The sequence below is a fragment of the Ranitomeya variabilis genome, chromosome 1 (genome assembly GCF_051348905.1).
Source record: "Ranitomeya variabilis isolate aRanVar5 chromosome 1, aRanVar5.hap1, whole genome shotgun sequence".
NCBI lineage: Eukaryota > Metazoa > Chordata > Amphibia > Anura > Dendrobatidae > Ranitomeya > Ranitomeya variabilis.
This window is the reverse complement of record NC_135232.1, coordinates 559,705,312-559,721,808: the sequence shown is the minus strand read 5'-3', so window position 1 is coordinate 559,721,808 and position 16,497 is coordinate 559,705,312.

Below are 16,497 nucleotides of genomic sequence, written 5' to 3'. Positions count from 1 at the left end.
GCCGAACTAGCCCGATTATTAAGGGCAAACTCGGCCAATGGCAAGAAAGCCACCCAATCATCCTGATCAGCAGACACAAAGCATCTCAAATAAGTTTCCAAAGTCTGATTAGTTCGCTCGGTTTGGCCATTTGTCTGAGGATGAAATGCGGAAGAAAAAGACAAATCAATGCCCAGCCTAGCACAAAAGGCTCGCCAAAACCTAGAAACAAACTGGGAACCTCTGTCGAACACAATATTCTCCGGAATGCCATGCAAACGAACCACATGCTGAAAAAACAACGGAACCAAATCAGAAGAGGAAGGCAATTTAGGCAAAGGCACCAAATGGACCATCTTAGAGAACCGGTCACAAACAACCCAGATAACCGACATCCTCTGGGAAACCGGGAGATAAGAAATAAAATCCATAGAAATATGCATCCAGGGCCTCTCAGGGACCGGCAAAGGCAAAAGCAACCCACTAGCACGGGAACAACAAGGCTTGGCCTGCGCACAAGTCCCACAGGACTGCACAAAAGAACGCACATCACGTGACAAAGAAGGCCATCAAAAGGACCTACCAACCAAATCTCTGGTACCAAAAATACCAGGATGGCCAGCCAACACAGAACAATGAACCTCAGAAATCACTCTACTAGTCCATCTATCAGGAACAAACAGTTTCCCCACTGGACAGCGGTCAGGTTTGTCAGCCTGAAATTCCTGAAGAACCTGTCGTAAATCAGGGGAAATGGCAGAAAGGACCACCCCTTCTTTCAGAATGCCGACCGGTTCAAGGACTTCAGGAGAATCAGGCAAAAAACTCTTAGAGAGGGCATCAGCCTTAATATTCTTAGAACCCGGAAGATACGAGACCACGAAATCAAAACGGGAAAAAAACAAGGACCATCGAGCCTGTCTAAGATTCAGCCGTCTGGCAGACTCGAGGTAAATCAGATTTTTATGATCGGTCAAGACCACAATACGGTGCTTAGCTCCCTCGAGCCAATGTCGCCACTCCTCAAACGCCCACTTCATAGCCAACAACTCCCGATTGCTGACATCATAATTGCGTTCAGCGGGCGAAAACTTACGGGAAAAGAAGGCACACGGTTTCATCAAGGAACCAACAGGATCCCTCTGAGACAAAACGGCCCCTGCCCCAATCTCAGAAGCGTCAACCTCAACCTGAAACGGAAGAGAAACATCCGGTTGACGCAACACCGGGGCAGAAGTAAATCGGCATTTAAGCTCCTGAAAGGCAGAGACAGCCGCAGAGGACCAATTCGTCACATCAGCGCCTTTCTTCGACAAATCGGTCAAGGGTTTAACCACACTGGAGAAGTTAGCAATGAAACGGCGATAAAAATTAGCAAAGCCCAAAAATTTCTGAAGGCTCTTCACAGATGTGGGTTGAATCCAATCATGAATGGCCTGAACCTTAACCGGATCCATCTCTATAGATGAGGGAGAAAAAATGAAGCCCAAAAAAGAAACCTTCTGCACTCCAAAGAGACACTTAGACCCCTTCACAAACAAAGCATTATCACGAAGGATCTGAAATACCATCCTGACCTGTTCCACATGAGACTCCCAATCATCGGAAAAAATTAAAATGTCATCCAAATATACAATCATGAATTTATCAAGATAAGTCTGGAAGATATCGTGCATGAAGGACTGAAAAACAGATGGAGCATTAGAGAGCCCGAATGGCATCACAAGGTATTCAAAACGGCCTTCGGGCGTATTAAACGCAGTTTTCCATTCATCACCCTGCTTAATACGAACAAGATTATATGCCCCCCCGAAGGTCAATCTTAGTAAACCAACTAGCCCCCTTAATCCTAGCAAACAAATCGGAAAGCAGAGGTAAAGGGTATTGAAACTTGAACGTGATCTTATTCAGGAGGCGATAATCAATACAGGGTCTCAAGAAGCCACCCTTCTTAGCAACAAAAAAAAATCCCGCTCTCAACGGTGAAGAAGATGGCCGAATATGTCCTTTCTCCAAAGACTCCTTAACATAACTCCGCATGGCGGTATGTTCAGGCACAGACAGGTTGAAAAGTCGGCCCTTAGGAAACTTACAGCCTGGAATCAAGTAAATCGCACAATCACAGTCCCTATGCGGTGGAAGGGAACTGGACTTGGGCTCACCGAATACATCCTGAAAATCAGACAAAAACTATGGAATTTCAGAAGAGGAAGAAGAGGAGATTGACATCAAAGGAACGTCATTATGAACCCCCTGACATCCCCAACTAGTCACAGACATAGACTTCCAATCCAACACAGGATTATGTACCTGCAACCACGGAAAACCCAGCACGATAGCATCATGTAAATTATGCAACACCAGAAATCGACAATCTTCCTGATGGGCTGGCGCCATGCACATGGTCACCTGTGTCCAGAACTGGGGCTTATTTTTAGCCAAAGGTGTAGCATCAATGCCCCTTAAAGGAATAGGGTTCTGCAAAGACTGCAAGGGAAAACCACAACGCCTGGCAAACTCAAAGTCCATTAAGTTCAAGGCGGCGCCTGAATCCACAAACGCCATGACAGAAAATGATGACAAAGAGCAGATCAAGGAGACAGATAATAAAAATTTAGGTTGTACAGTACTGATGGTAAATGAACTAGCGATCCTCTTTGTACGCTTAGGGCAGACTGAAATGACATGAGAAGCATCGCCACAATAAAAACACAACCTATTCTGACGTCTGAATCCCCGTTGTTCCGTTCTAGACAGAATCCTATCACACTGCATTGGCTCAGGCATCTGCTCTGAGGACAACGCCACAGCGCGCACAGTTCTGCGCTCCCGCAAGCGCCGATCAATCTGAATGGCCAGAGACATAGAATCATTCAGACCGAAAGGCGTGGAAAACCCCACCAAAACATCTTTAACGGATTCAGAAAGACCCTTTCTGAAAATTGCCGCCAAAGCATCATCATTCCATTTAGTTAACACAGACCATTTTCTAAATTTCTGACAATACAATTCTGCCGCTTCTTGACCCTGAGACAGGGCCAACAAGGTCTTCTCCGCTTGATCCACAGAATTTGGTTCATCATATAATAATCCTAAAGCCTGAAAAAAGGCATCTACATTAAGCAAGGCCGGATTCCCAGATTCCAGGGAAAATGCCAAATCCTGAGGATCGCCACGCAGCAGAGAGATGACAATTTTAACCTGCTGAATGGAATCACCAGAGGATCGAGGTCTCAGAGCAAAAAACAGTTTACAGTTGTTTTTAAAACTCAAAAATTTGGACCTGTCCCCAAAAAGAAATCAGGAGTAGGAATCTTAGGCTCTAAAACTGGAGTCTGAATAATATAATCAGAAATACCCTGTACCCTAGCAGCAAGCTGGTCTACACGAGAAGCTAATCCCTGAACATCAATGCTAGCACAAGACTCCTCAGCCACCCAGAGAAAAAGAGGGAAGAAAAGACAAAGCAGGCTACAGAAAAAAAAATGTCTCTTTCTTCCCTTCTTCTGAGATGCATTTAACTCATTGTTGGCCAGTTGTACTGTTATGATCCGGTGACCTTGGAGCCGCATGAGACTTTCTCAGGAGAAGGTGGAACCTGTACTGACCGCAAACCCTAAACTGACACCGCAACTAGAAGTAGCCGTGGGGTGTACCTAACACATCCTAGACACCTTGACACAGCCGGAGGACTAAATACCCCTATAGATGGAAATGGGAATTCTATCTTGCCTCAGAGCAGAACCCCAAAGAATAGGCAGCCCCCCACAAATATTGACTGTGAGTATTAGAGGAAAGACACACGCAGGCAGAAATCAGGATTTAGCAAAAGAGGCCACGCTAGCTAAATAGGAAATGATAGGACAGAATACTAAGCGGTCAGTATTAAAACCCTAAAAATATCCACAGCAGATAATACAAAAATTCCACCATCTAACTAAAGACATGGAAGGTATATCTGCATCTCCTGAGAATCCAACTTGACTGAAATATCCAAACACAGTCTAAGCTGGACAAGAAAAAACAATGAATAGCACTGAATAGTAAAGCACACAGCATGTGTGCTGTAGAAACAAAAACCAGACACTTATCTTTGTTGATTTGGCAGCAGGGCAGGAGGAACCAGACAGAGATGCAAAACCTCCAAGAACAATGGACAACTGGCAAGGGCTAATGAATCCTGCACACCTAAATACCCCAGTCAGAGCTGCAATCAGCAGGGACACCTGCCCAGGATTGCAACCCAGGGACAACTGCACTACCACCAACAACCACCGGAGGGAACCCAAGAGCAGGATTCACAACATGAACCCCACTGACACAGTGGTGAGTGTTTTTCTCTGTGCAGCCAGCACTTCCGGGCTCCAACTGGCGGTGTTAGAGCCCAGGGAATCAAGGAGGAGCAGAGGAACAGAGTGTAGGCCGAAGCCTGATTGGAGGAAGTTGGAAGCGAACCTTTAACCCCCCCCCCCAAGGCGTTTGTAGCTGAAAGAGCCATCTTTTGCAGCACTAAGGATGCTAAAGGAAAAGGTGGCTCTTTTAATTATGCTCCTTGCAAACGTAGAACTAACCACTTATAAAATGTGTCCCCTGATACCATGAAACCGTCCCGGAGGTGGGACTTTCCTTCAAAATGGGACGCAGCACAGCCGTCATTCCTACCCCCTTGGCGCCGTGCGCCGCCTCCTCAGCGTTGTTTGAATCTGTCCCTTAGCCTGCGCTGTTATGTTCAACCTTGGACATGCGCAGTTAGCGCAGCCCGTCTTCTGACATCATTTATTGTCAGGCTGCCTGCGCCTGTGCGGCCGCGCAGCCCGAGATCCCGCCTCGCAGTCTCTTCTGATTTAATCACACTGCGGGCCTGGGATCCAGGACGGTTTCACGGTGTGAGGGGATACAATTCATAAGTGTTAGGTTCAGCGTATGCAAGGAGCACAACAAAAAGAGGCACCTTTTCCTTGTGCAGCATTACTGCTGCACAAGGTGGCTCTTTCAGTAACAAACGCCTGGGGGGGACAGATTCCCTTAAATTTCAGTTGTGGTGTCAGCGTGGCGTTCGCAGGACACATTGCCGCAACACAGCAGGGGAGCAGCTGGCGTTACTGAACCCCAATAACAGAGGAGCCACTGTTGACTGTGCAGACAGCACTTCCAGACAGCAACTGGCGGTGTTGGAGCCCAGGGAATGCAGGAGGAGCAGGCTAGAGTTATTGCCGCAACACAGCAGGGGAGCAGCTGGCATTACTGAACCCCAATAACAGAGGAGCAACTGTTGACTGTGCAGACAGCACTTCCGGACAGCAACTGGCGGTGTTGGAGCCCAGGGAATGCAGGAGAAGCAGAGTGTAGGCTGAGGCTTAATTGGAGCAAGTTGAAAGGGAACCTTTAACCCCCCCCAAGCAGAACTAAACACTTATAAAATGTGTCCCCTGATACCGTGAAACCGTGTTGGAGGTGGGACTTTCCTTCGTAATGGGACGCAGCACAGCCGTCATTCCTACCCTCTTGTTGCCAAGGGATAACATAACAGCGCAGGCTACGGGACAGATTCAAACAACGCTAAGGAGGCGGCGCACGGCACCAAGGGGGTAGGAATGACGGCTGTGCTGCGTCCCATTACGAAGGAAAGTCCCACCTCCGGGACGGTCTCACGGTATGAGGGGACACATTTTATAAGTGTTAAGTTCTGCGTGTGCAAGGAGCTAAACTAAAAGAGCTACCTTTTCCTTGTGCAGCATTACTGCTGCACAAGGTGGCTCTTTCAGTAACAAACACCTGGGGGGGGACAGGTTCCCTTAAATTTCAGTAGTCGTGTCAGCATGGCGGTCGCAGGACACATTGCCGGCTACACAGCTGGGGATCAGCTGACGTTACTGAAACCCAATAACACTGGGTCATGTGTTTTGACTATGCAGACGGCACTTCTGAGCATCAACTGGCGGTGTTGGAGCCCAGGGATTACAGTTCAGGTGGTAGAAACATGAACGCAACAGGAGACCTGGATACTGTAGCCAACCAATAATTTAATCTGGAAGAGGAGTGGCAAATTCCTGCGAGATCTAGGCCTTGTTCATTTTCAGAAAAGTAAGCCGGTCAACGTTATCGGAGGATAGTCGCATGCGACGGTCTGTTAGTACACCACCTGCGGCACTAAAGACGCGTTACGATAATACACTAGCAGCAGGGCAAGCCAGCACCTCCAATGCATACTGGCTTAGCTCTGGCCATGTATCCAGCTTAGAGACCCAAAATTTGAAGGGGGAAGAGCCGTCTGGGAGTACAGTAAGAGGGCAAGACATGTAGTCTGTCACCAACTGACGGAAACGTTGCCTCCTGCTGACTGGAGCCATCTGTGATGGTGTAGACATGTGTGGCGGGCACACAAAACTGTGCCACAGTTGGGCCATACAGGTCTTGCCTTGTGCTGAGGCACTGCTTCTGCTCCCTCTTTGTGCAGAGCTTCCTCCACTGCCTTGACGCACTGAGCTGCTTTGTAAAGCACTAGCAGCACTGCTCTCATTTGGACTGGAGAAGATGATGGAATTCACCAGTGTGTCTTGGTACTCCCGCATTTTACGCTCCCGGTTCAACGGTGTTATGAGGCTTTGTAAGTTGTCCCGGTAGTGAGGATCTAGGAGGGTATACACCCAATAATCAGCCGTGTTGAGAATGTGGGCGATGCGGCGGTCGTTTCTCAGGCACTGCAGCATGTAATCAGCCATGTGCTGCAGACTGCCAACTGGCCAAGAAACGCTGTCCCCTGCCTGAGGCGTGATCTCTGCCTGCTCTGCATCACCCCACCCTCGCTCTACACACTGACTACTGGAGAATTGTGTAACTCCCTCCTCTGGACCGATGTCTTCCTCCTCCATTGACTCCTCCTCATCCTCCTCACAAAGTGTCCCCTGCCTAGGTCTTTGTGAGGAACCACGTAGCGCTGACTGTCCAGAAGCTGATGGAATTGGTCACTCCTCATCCTCCACCTCTTCCACAACATCATCCCTTAGCGCTTGCAGTGTTTGTTGAAGCAGGCAGATAAGGGGGACAGTCATGCTGACTAGTGCATCATCTGCTCTCGCCATCTGCGTGGAATTATCGAAGGAACGCAAAACCTGGCAGACGTCCTTCATAGTGGCCCACTCAGTGGTTGTGAAGTCTGAACGGCGCGGAGTGCGATTTCTTTGCGCCTGATGCAGCTGGTATTCCATTACTGCTGGCTGCTGCTCACACAACCGTTCCAACATATGTTACGTGGAATTCCACCTGGTGGGTAGGTCACATATGATGCGATGTTCCGGAAGGCGGAATCGGCGCTGCAGAGCTGCAATGCGCGATCTTGCCATGCTGGAACGCTGCAAGTGAGCACACTCTAGGCGGACCTTGCGCAGCAGTGCATCAAGATCTGGATAGTCCCTCAAAAAACTCTGCACGACCAAGTTGAGCACATGTGCCAGACATGGGATGTGAGTGAGGTTGCCTAGGGCAAGAGCTGCCACCAGATTTCGGCCATTGTCACACACTACCATGCCAGGCTGGAGATTTGCTGGCACAAGCCACACATCGCTCTCCTGCTTGATGGCATTCCAGAGCTCCTGCACTGTGTGGCTTCGATTCCCCAAAGAAATTAATTTCAAGACAGCCTGTTGACGTTTGGCCACAGCTGTGCTCATATCGGTAGTAACAGGTAAACGTTCACGGGTCCATGTGGAGGTGCACTGTGACGGCTCCTGCAGCGATGATTCTGAGGAACTTGTGTATGTGGAGGAGTCAATGCGTACAGACTGGATTCCTGCAATCCTTGGAGTTGGCAGAACACGTCCTGCGCCACTCACACAATCTGTACCCGGCTCAACAACATTAACCCAATGGGCAGTGAGGGAAAGGTATTGCCCCTGTCCATGGTGACTGGTCCACGCATCGGTGGTGAGGTGGACCTTGCTACTGACGGCGTTCAGTAGCGCGTGTTTTATGTGTCCCTCCACATGCTTGTGCAGGGCAGGGACGGCTTGCCTGCTGAAATAAAAGCGGCTGGGCACATTGTATTGTAGGACTGCCAATGCCATCAAGTTACGGAAGCTGTCAGTCTCCACCAGCCTGAATGACAGCATTTCAAGGGACAGTAGTTTTGCAATGCCAGCATTCAGAGCCTATGCTCGGGGTGGTTTGCCGAGAATGGCCGCCTTTTCTCCCATGCCTGTGCTACCGATGGCTGTAGACTGGGCTGGGAGTGTGAGGATGACTGGGAACGTGGTGCTGTGGGTGGAATTACAGTGGGTCTCTGGACAACAGTGCCAGAGGTTCTTCCATGGCGATCCTGTGAGGAAGCCGAACCAGCTGTGTGTGAGCTGGAGGAAGAGGCAACAACACGAGCTGAAGAGGTGATAGGTGCCGCTGTTGGTTGGCCTAGGTCTTCAGTGTGTTTTTGTAACTCCACCGCGTGCTTGGTCTGCACGTTTCCACATATTTGTGGTATTGAGGTTGCTGACATTTTTCCCTCTTTTGACTTTCTGATGACACACCTTGCATTTGACAAAGCAAATGTCATCTGCAACTGTGTCAAAAAAGGACCAGGCACTGCAAGTCTTGGGAGCGCCCATTTTGGCTTTTGGAAAAGGCATGCTCCTAATGGGTGCCGAAGTGGAGGCTACAGGAACCGCAGTCTTCCCCCTCCCTCTCCCTCTTCGGGGAATCTCTTCCTCAGAGCTGCTCTCACCACCTTCCTGTACCTCACGCCACGATGGGTCAAGGACCTCATCATCTACACTACCCTCTGCCACCAACTGCTTCTCCTGGGTAGTCTCGGCAGCACAGAACGCACCAGAAAGTGGCACCTGAGTCTCATTATCAGATGCGTACTGCGGTGTGGTGACCGGAGGCACTGGCCCACGCGTCTCTTCAGAGTCAGAGAGACAAAGCTGTTGGGCATCACTGCATACTGCCTTTTCTTCCATTTCTCCAATGCTGCTTGGCTGGCCCCCTGTTTCCAAGCCAAGAGATTCAGAGAACAGAAGTAGAGATGGCTCTTGTTGTGAATTCTAATCTTAGGCTCCCTCCGGTGGTTGTAAGTGGTAGCGCTGCTGTCTCTGAATCGCAGCATTTATCAGGTGTGTTCACTTTTTGCAATTTTGACTGGGCTATTTAGTCTTGCTTCACCCTTTAGTCAGTGCAGTTCATTTCAACAAAGATAAGTTCTGGCCTTGATTTTTGCTGTCCACATGCTGTGACTTTATGGTTCAGTTCTTTTCCATGTTTTTGTCTTGTCCAGCTTGGTCTGTATAAGGATTTGTTTAGCCAAGCTGGTATCTCTGGAGATGCAGATATACCCTCCATATCTTTAGTTAGCTGTGGAGATTTTGTATTTTCTGTGGTGGATATTTTCTAGTGTTTTATTACTGACCGCATAGTACTCTGTCCTATCCTTTCTATTTAGCTAGAAGTGGACTCCTTTGCTAAATTCTCATTTCAGTCTGTGTATGTTTTTTCCCTCTCCTCTCACAGTCAATATTTGTGGGGGGCTGTCTATCCTTTGGGGATTTTCTCTGAGGCAAGATAGTTTTCCCTTTTCTATCTCTAGGGGTAATTAGTCCTCCGGCTGTGTCGAGATGTCTAGGGAGCGCTAGGTACATTCCATGGCTACTTCTAGTTGCGGTGTTAAGTTCAGGGTCTGCGGTTAGTACAGGTACCACATTCTCCAGAGTACGTCTCATGCTGCTCTTAGGCCACCAGATCATAACAGGCTCCTGTCCTGGGCTCTCTGACTGCCTGGGCAATTTGGCAGGTGGTGAAGAGACAGATGGGTGCTCTCCAGTGCTCTGTGCCTGAGAGGATGTGGACTAATTGAAGTCGATGCGTTAGCTGCCATCCATCCGACAACGGCTTCAATTTGTTCTTCACGCAGCAGCGGTGTACGGCGATCTCCTACAAAGCTGCGCATGAAGGACTGTTCCCTACTGAAACTGGGTTATGATTAGTGTTGAGCATTCCGATACCGCAAGTATCGGGTATCGGCCGATACTTGCCGGTATCGGAATTCCGATACCGAGATCCGATACTTTTGTTGTATCGGGAATCGGTATCGGGATTAATATCAATGTGTAAAAGAAAGAATTAAAATAAAAAATAGGGATATACTCACCTCTCCGGCGCAACCTGGACTTTACCGCCGTAACCGGGAGCCGTTGTACCTAAGAATGCGCGCTTGAAGGGCCTTAGATGAGGTCACTGCGCTCTGATTGGTCCGTAGCGGTCACGTGACCGCTACGCGACCAATCACAAAGCCGTGACGTCACCTAAGGTCTTTCAAGCGCTTGAAATACCTTAGAAGAAGTCACGGCTTTGTGATTGGTCGCGTAGCGGTCACGCGACCGCTACGCGACCAATCAGAAGCTGCGGACGTCTTCTAAGGTATTTGAAGCGCTTGAAAGACCTTAGGTGACGTCACGGCTTTGTGATTGGTCGCGTAGCGGTCACGCGACCGCTACGGACCAATCAGAGCGCAGTGACCTCATCTAAGGCCCTTCAAGCGCGCATTCTTAGGTACAACGGCTCCCGGTTACGGCGGTAAAGTCCAGGCTGCGCCGGAGAGGTGAGTATATCCCTATTTTTTATTTTAATTCTTTCTTTTACACATTGATATGGATCCCAGGGCCTGAAGGAGAGTTTCCTCTCCTTCAGACCCTGGGAACCATACAGGATACCGTCCGATACTTGGTGTCCCATTGACTTGCATTGGTATCGGGTATCGGTATCGGATTAGATCCGATACTTTGCCGGTATCGGCCGATACTTTCCGATACCGATACTTTCAAGTATTGGACGGTATCGCTCAACACTAGTTATGATGAGTCACCAGTGCCCGCAGCAGGCACAGAATCCCCACGTCCTCTCCCTGCTCCGCGCCCACGTGCCTAACTCCCTGCCTTCTTCATCTTGGTTGACTGATAAAGATAAGCAGAAAAGTACTAAGGGCTTAGTGTGCTTATTCCTGAACAGCTCCTAACAGGTATAAGAAACACTAATTTTCTAAAGTGTGGACTCATTGCACTGAGTAAGCACGGACCATTTCCGAAATTTTTGGCAATACACTTCAGCTTCATCCTGGCCCTGACAAATAGCCAGCAAGGCTTTTTCTGCCTGAACCTCAAGATTGGGTTCCTCGTAAAGCAATCCAAGCGCCAGAAAAAACGCATCAATATTTGCCAATGCCGGATCTCCTGGCGCTAGCGAGAAAGCCCAATCCTGAGGGTCGCCCCGTAAAAAAGAGATAACAATTTTAACTTGCTGAACTGAGTCTCCAGATGAACGGGGTCTCAGAGATAGAAACAATTTACAATTATCCCTGAAATTCCTAAACTTAAATCGGTCTCCAGAAAACAGTTCAGGAATAGGTATTTTAGGTTCAGACATAGGACCACTGGTAACAAAATCTTGTATGCTTTGCACACGAGCAGCAAGCTGGTCCACACTTGTAATCAAGGTCTGGACATTCATGTCTGCAGCAAGCTCAAGCCACTCAGAGGTAAAGGGGAGGAAGAAAGAAAAAAAAAAATTCAGAATTTCCTTTCTTATATCCCACTTCTGCAATGCATTAAACATTCAATGTTGGCCTGGCATACTGTTATGACCCCAATGGCAGAGGGTCTCAGGAATCAATACCAAGTCTGCAAACACAAAAAACCAGCTCATAGGGCAGTGGTAACTGGGCTGACCATATATCTAATCCTAGCACCACAAATAGAAGCAGCCGGGGAACGTGCCTACGTTGGTTCTAGACGTCTCGCGCCAGCCGGAGAACTAACTAATCCTAGAAGGGAAAAGAAAGACCTTTCTTGCCTCCAGAGAAAAGACCCCAAAAGTTGGATACAAGCCCCCAACAAATAATGACGGTGAGGTAAGAGGAAAAGACAAACATAAGAATGAGCTAGGTATTTAGCAAAGAGAGGCCCACTAGCTAATAGCAGAATATAGTAAGATGACTTATATGGTCAGCAAAAACCCTATTAAAATATCCACGCTGGATATTCAAGAACCCCCGAACCGTCTAACGGCCGGGGGGAGAACACCAGCCCCCTAGAGCTTCCAGCAAGGTCAGAAATCACATTTAGTACAAGCTGGACAAAAATAGTAGCAAAGCAAGTAACTCAAAAAACAAAGAAGCAAGACTTAGCTTAATTTGCAAGAGCCAGGACCAGCAGACAGGAGCAATAGAAGGATCTGATTACAACGATGCCAGGCACTGGACTAAGGATCCAGGAAGTTAATATAGCGACACCCCTGGACTAACGACCCAGGTGAGTGCCAAACAGAAAAAAGACAATCCCAGAGTCATACCACTAGTGACCACAAGAGGGAGCCAAAAAGTCTAATTCACAACACTAAGGCTATGTGCACATGTTCAGGAATTCTTACAGAAAATTCCTGAGAAAAACCTGACATTTTCTGCAAGAAATGTGCAAGAAATCTGCATGCGTTTTTTGCGCGGTTTTTGCGGACATTTCCCAATGCATTTTATAGTTGGAAATCCGCAAAAAACCCACAAAATTAATGAACATGCTGCGTTTTTTACCGCGATGCGTTTTTTTATGCAGAAAAAAAACGCATCATGTGCACAAAACATGCGGAATTCATTCTAAATGATGGGATGCATATTGTATGCTGTTTTTTTGCGGTTTTATAGCGTTTTTATCTGGATTTTGCTGCGGATCTGCAGTGTTTCCGCAGCTGCGGATCCGCAGCAGTTTCCCATGCGTTTACAGTATAATGTAAACCTATGGGAAACTAAATCCGCAGTGCACATGCTGCGGAAAAAAACGCGCGGTAACGCAGCGGTTTACATTCCGCAGCATTGTAATATGCATTAATTAAATCTTGTACCTTGTCTCTTTAAGAAAGATGAGATGTAGAGAATTGTGGGTAGTTACAGAGAGGAGGGGGAGAAGTTACTTTCACTTTGTCATGCATGCAGAGACAAGCTTATGCAACGTGCTAAAGAGAAATAAAGATAATGAAGATTTACTAGTGTGGATTACTTACAAAGTGTGGACATTACAACTGGCGACGAGGATGGGATGAAAATCTTCTGCTGCAGTGAGTACTAATCCCTATTTTACTGATCCACACGGCTGCACCACTGAAAAACTTCATCATGGCTGAATACTTACACAGTTTCCCACAGTTTGATATGACTGATGTCACTAATCTCTCCCATAACTGGAGAAAATGGTTGAGCAGATTTGAGAACTTTCTAGAAGCCATAGATATAAAAGAGGAGAAAAGAAAGAAAGCATTACTTTTACATTGTGCAGGCACAGGAGTCTATGATATCTACTGCACATTACCTGCATCTGAGACAGATACATACAGCGATTGCAGCAAAGCTCTCACTGATTACTTCAATCCCAAACAAAACATCAGATATGAGAGATACAAATTCAGAATTGCTAAGCAGCTTCCCGAAGAATCCATAGACACCTATGTCACACGACTGAGGGAGCTAGCACATGGATGTGCATTCACAGATATAGATGATGAAATCCTAACTCAGGTAATCGTCACCTGCTCATCTAACAAAATAAGGCGCAAAGCTCTGCAGCAAGATCTCTCTTTACATGAATTACTCAAAATAGCCCGTGCTACGGAAATAGCAGATCATCAGGCTACTACAATGGAGAATGGGGAAAAGTCACAGGTACATAATCTCGTGCATAAAAATACACAAGACAAGCAAACCCCAAAACAGAAAAAATGCTATAGATGTGGACAGGAGTTCCCTCACCGCCTGGACAGATGTCCAGCTATAGGACAGACATGCAATAAGTGTGGAAAAGGGAACCATTTGGCAGCTGTCTGCAGATCAGCACAATACAAGCCTTCTCTGCCTATGACACGGCCTGCAGATGTAAAAATGGTAAATCAGGATACAGAAGAAGCATCTGGAGCAGAAAACTACGTGTTCACCACCTCTGCCACTGGCTCTGTACAGTCCCCCTGTATCACACTCCCAATCTGCGACACCAATATCACGTTTACAATAGATACGGGAGCGTCAGTGGACATCATAGACAGCACTACCTATGAGCAATTGAAGACAAAGCCAGTTTTGCAGCAAGTACATACTAAAATCTTCCCATATGGATCTAAAATACCTCTAACTACCAGAGGGCAGTTTGATGTTGAACTGAGCTATAAAGACAATAAGCAGAAAACTACCTTTCATGCGTTACAAGGATCAGGAGGCTGTCTTCTCAGCTATCACACTGCCTTGAAGCTAGGTCTCATCCAAATTATCCATACCATAACTGATCCTGCGGACATGGATATACAAACCATGGTGAATAATTTTCCCTCCCTATTTAGTGGCTTGGGGAAACTAAAAGACTCTCAAGTACATCTTCATGTGGACGATAGTGTTCGCCCAGTGGCCCAGTCACATAGGCGCATTCCATTTCACCTGAGAAGGAAAGTAGAAAAAGAACTCCAATTCCTCATGGACGAGGACGTTATCGAAACCGTTACTGGGCCCACTCCCTGGGTCTCACCACTGGTGGTAGTTCCTAAACCAAAGGCTCCTGACCAGGTGAGATTGTGTGTTGACATGCGCCTACCCAACACTGCCATTCAGAGAGAAAGACATATCTCACCCACAATTGATGACATCATTCATGTGTTAAATGGAGCGACCGTCTTTTCAAAACTCGATCTCAATAAGGGCTATCACCAGTTAGAGCTGAGTCCAGAATCCAGATATTTGACAACATTTTCCACACATGTGGGCCTCAGAAGATATAAAAGATTGACTTTTGGGGTCTGCTCTGCAGCGGAAATTTTTCAGGATGCAATAAGGGGCGTTATTCAGAACATTCCAAATGCCTTTAATTACAGTGATGACATACTGGTGTTTGGCAAAACTCAAGCTGAACACAATCGTGCTCTATATGCCGTCTTTGAATGCCTCCTCTCTGCTGGACTCACCTTAAACAAGGAAAAATGTGAATTTGATAAAAATTCATTAGAGTTTTACGGTCATATTTTTTCGGCAAAAGGGGTACAACCTGATCCCAAGAAAGTGGAATCCATTAAATCAGCCTCAATTCCACAAGATGCCAGTGAAGTACGCTCGTTTCTTGGAATGGCCAGTTATTGTGCTAGATACATTCCAAACTTCTCAACAATTAACAGTCCATTAAGGGAACTTACAAAACAGAGTTGTGTTTTTCAATGGTCTCCAGACTGTCAAAATGCATTTGAAACAATTAAAACTGAACTTTGCTCAACAACCACAATGGCCTATTTTGATCCAGCTCTCCAAACTGAGCTAATTGTGGACGCCAGTCCCGTGGGGCTGGGTGCCATCTTAGCACAATATAAAGATAACAATCAAAATCCTCAGATTATTTCTTATGCAAGTAAAAGCTTAACAAGCACGGAACGGAAATATTCACAACCTGAAAAAGAAAGCTTGGCAGTTGTCTGGGGATGCGAACATTTTCACTTATTTCTGTATGGAGCTCCCTTCACTGTTGTCACAGATCATCAAGCACTCCTTACGATCTTTGGAAATCCCAGAGCTAAAATGCCTGCACGCATAGAACGGTGGGGTCTACGTCTACAGGACTACAACTACAAAATTGTCCACAAGCCTGGAAAATTCAGCAATCCCGCTGACTATCTGTCAAGACATCCGATGACTGATGATCTACCTGAGCATTCCGCCATTGAAGAATACATATGCTTCATTACAGCTCATGCAGTACCAAAAGCTCTTTCCATTGATCACTTTGTGAACGCCACAACAAGTGACAAGACACTACGTGCTTTAATACAAATCATCCGAAATCGAAGGTGGCATGAAATTCAAAGAGAAAAATTTCCCGATCCTGAGATTGATCTGACAGAATTAAAACTATTCTCAAGTGTACGGTATGAACTATCTGTCACTGAGGAATGCCTCATCCTTCGAGGTACCAAATTGGTTGTACCTAAGACTCTGCGCAGCTTAGTAATACAGATAGCGCATGAAGGTCATCTGGGAATTGTTGGCACAAAGAAATTACTCAGAGAAAAAGTGTGGTTCCCAAACATGGATCAATTGGTGGAAGAGAAGGTTAAACACTGTTCCACCTGCCAAGTTATCACTCCATCATCACAGCTGGAGCCTTTACAAATGTCACCTCTACCCACTGCTGTCTGGGAGGAGGTGGCAGTCGATATATATGGACCGTTACCAAATGGCCAATACATTCTAGTAACAATTGACGAATATTCCAGATACCCTGTCATTTCATTTATCTCTTCAACATCTGCTACTAGTGTGATACCAGAACTGGATAACATATTTTCAGCATATGGCATTCCAAGAGTGGTCAAAACGGACAATGGACCTCCATTCAATGGACACGTGTTCACACAATTTGCTGAATACTTGGGGTTCAGTCACAGAAAAATCACACCGTGCTGGCCGCAAGCAAATGGAATAGTCGAACGCTTCATGCGCACCATGGGGAAACGAATCAAGGCAGC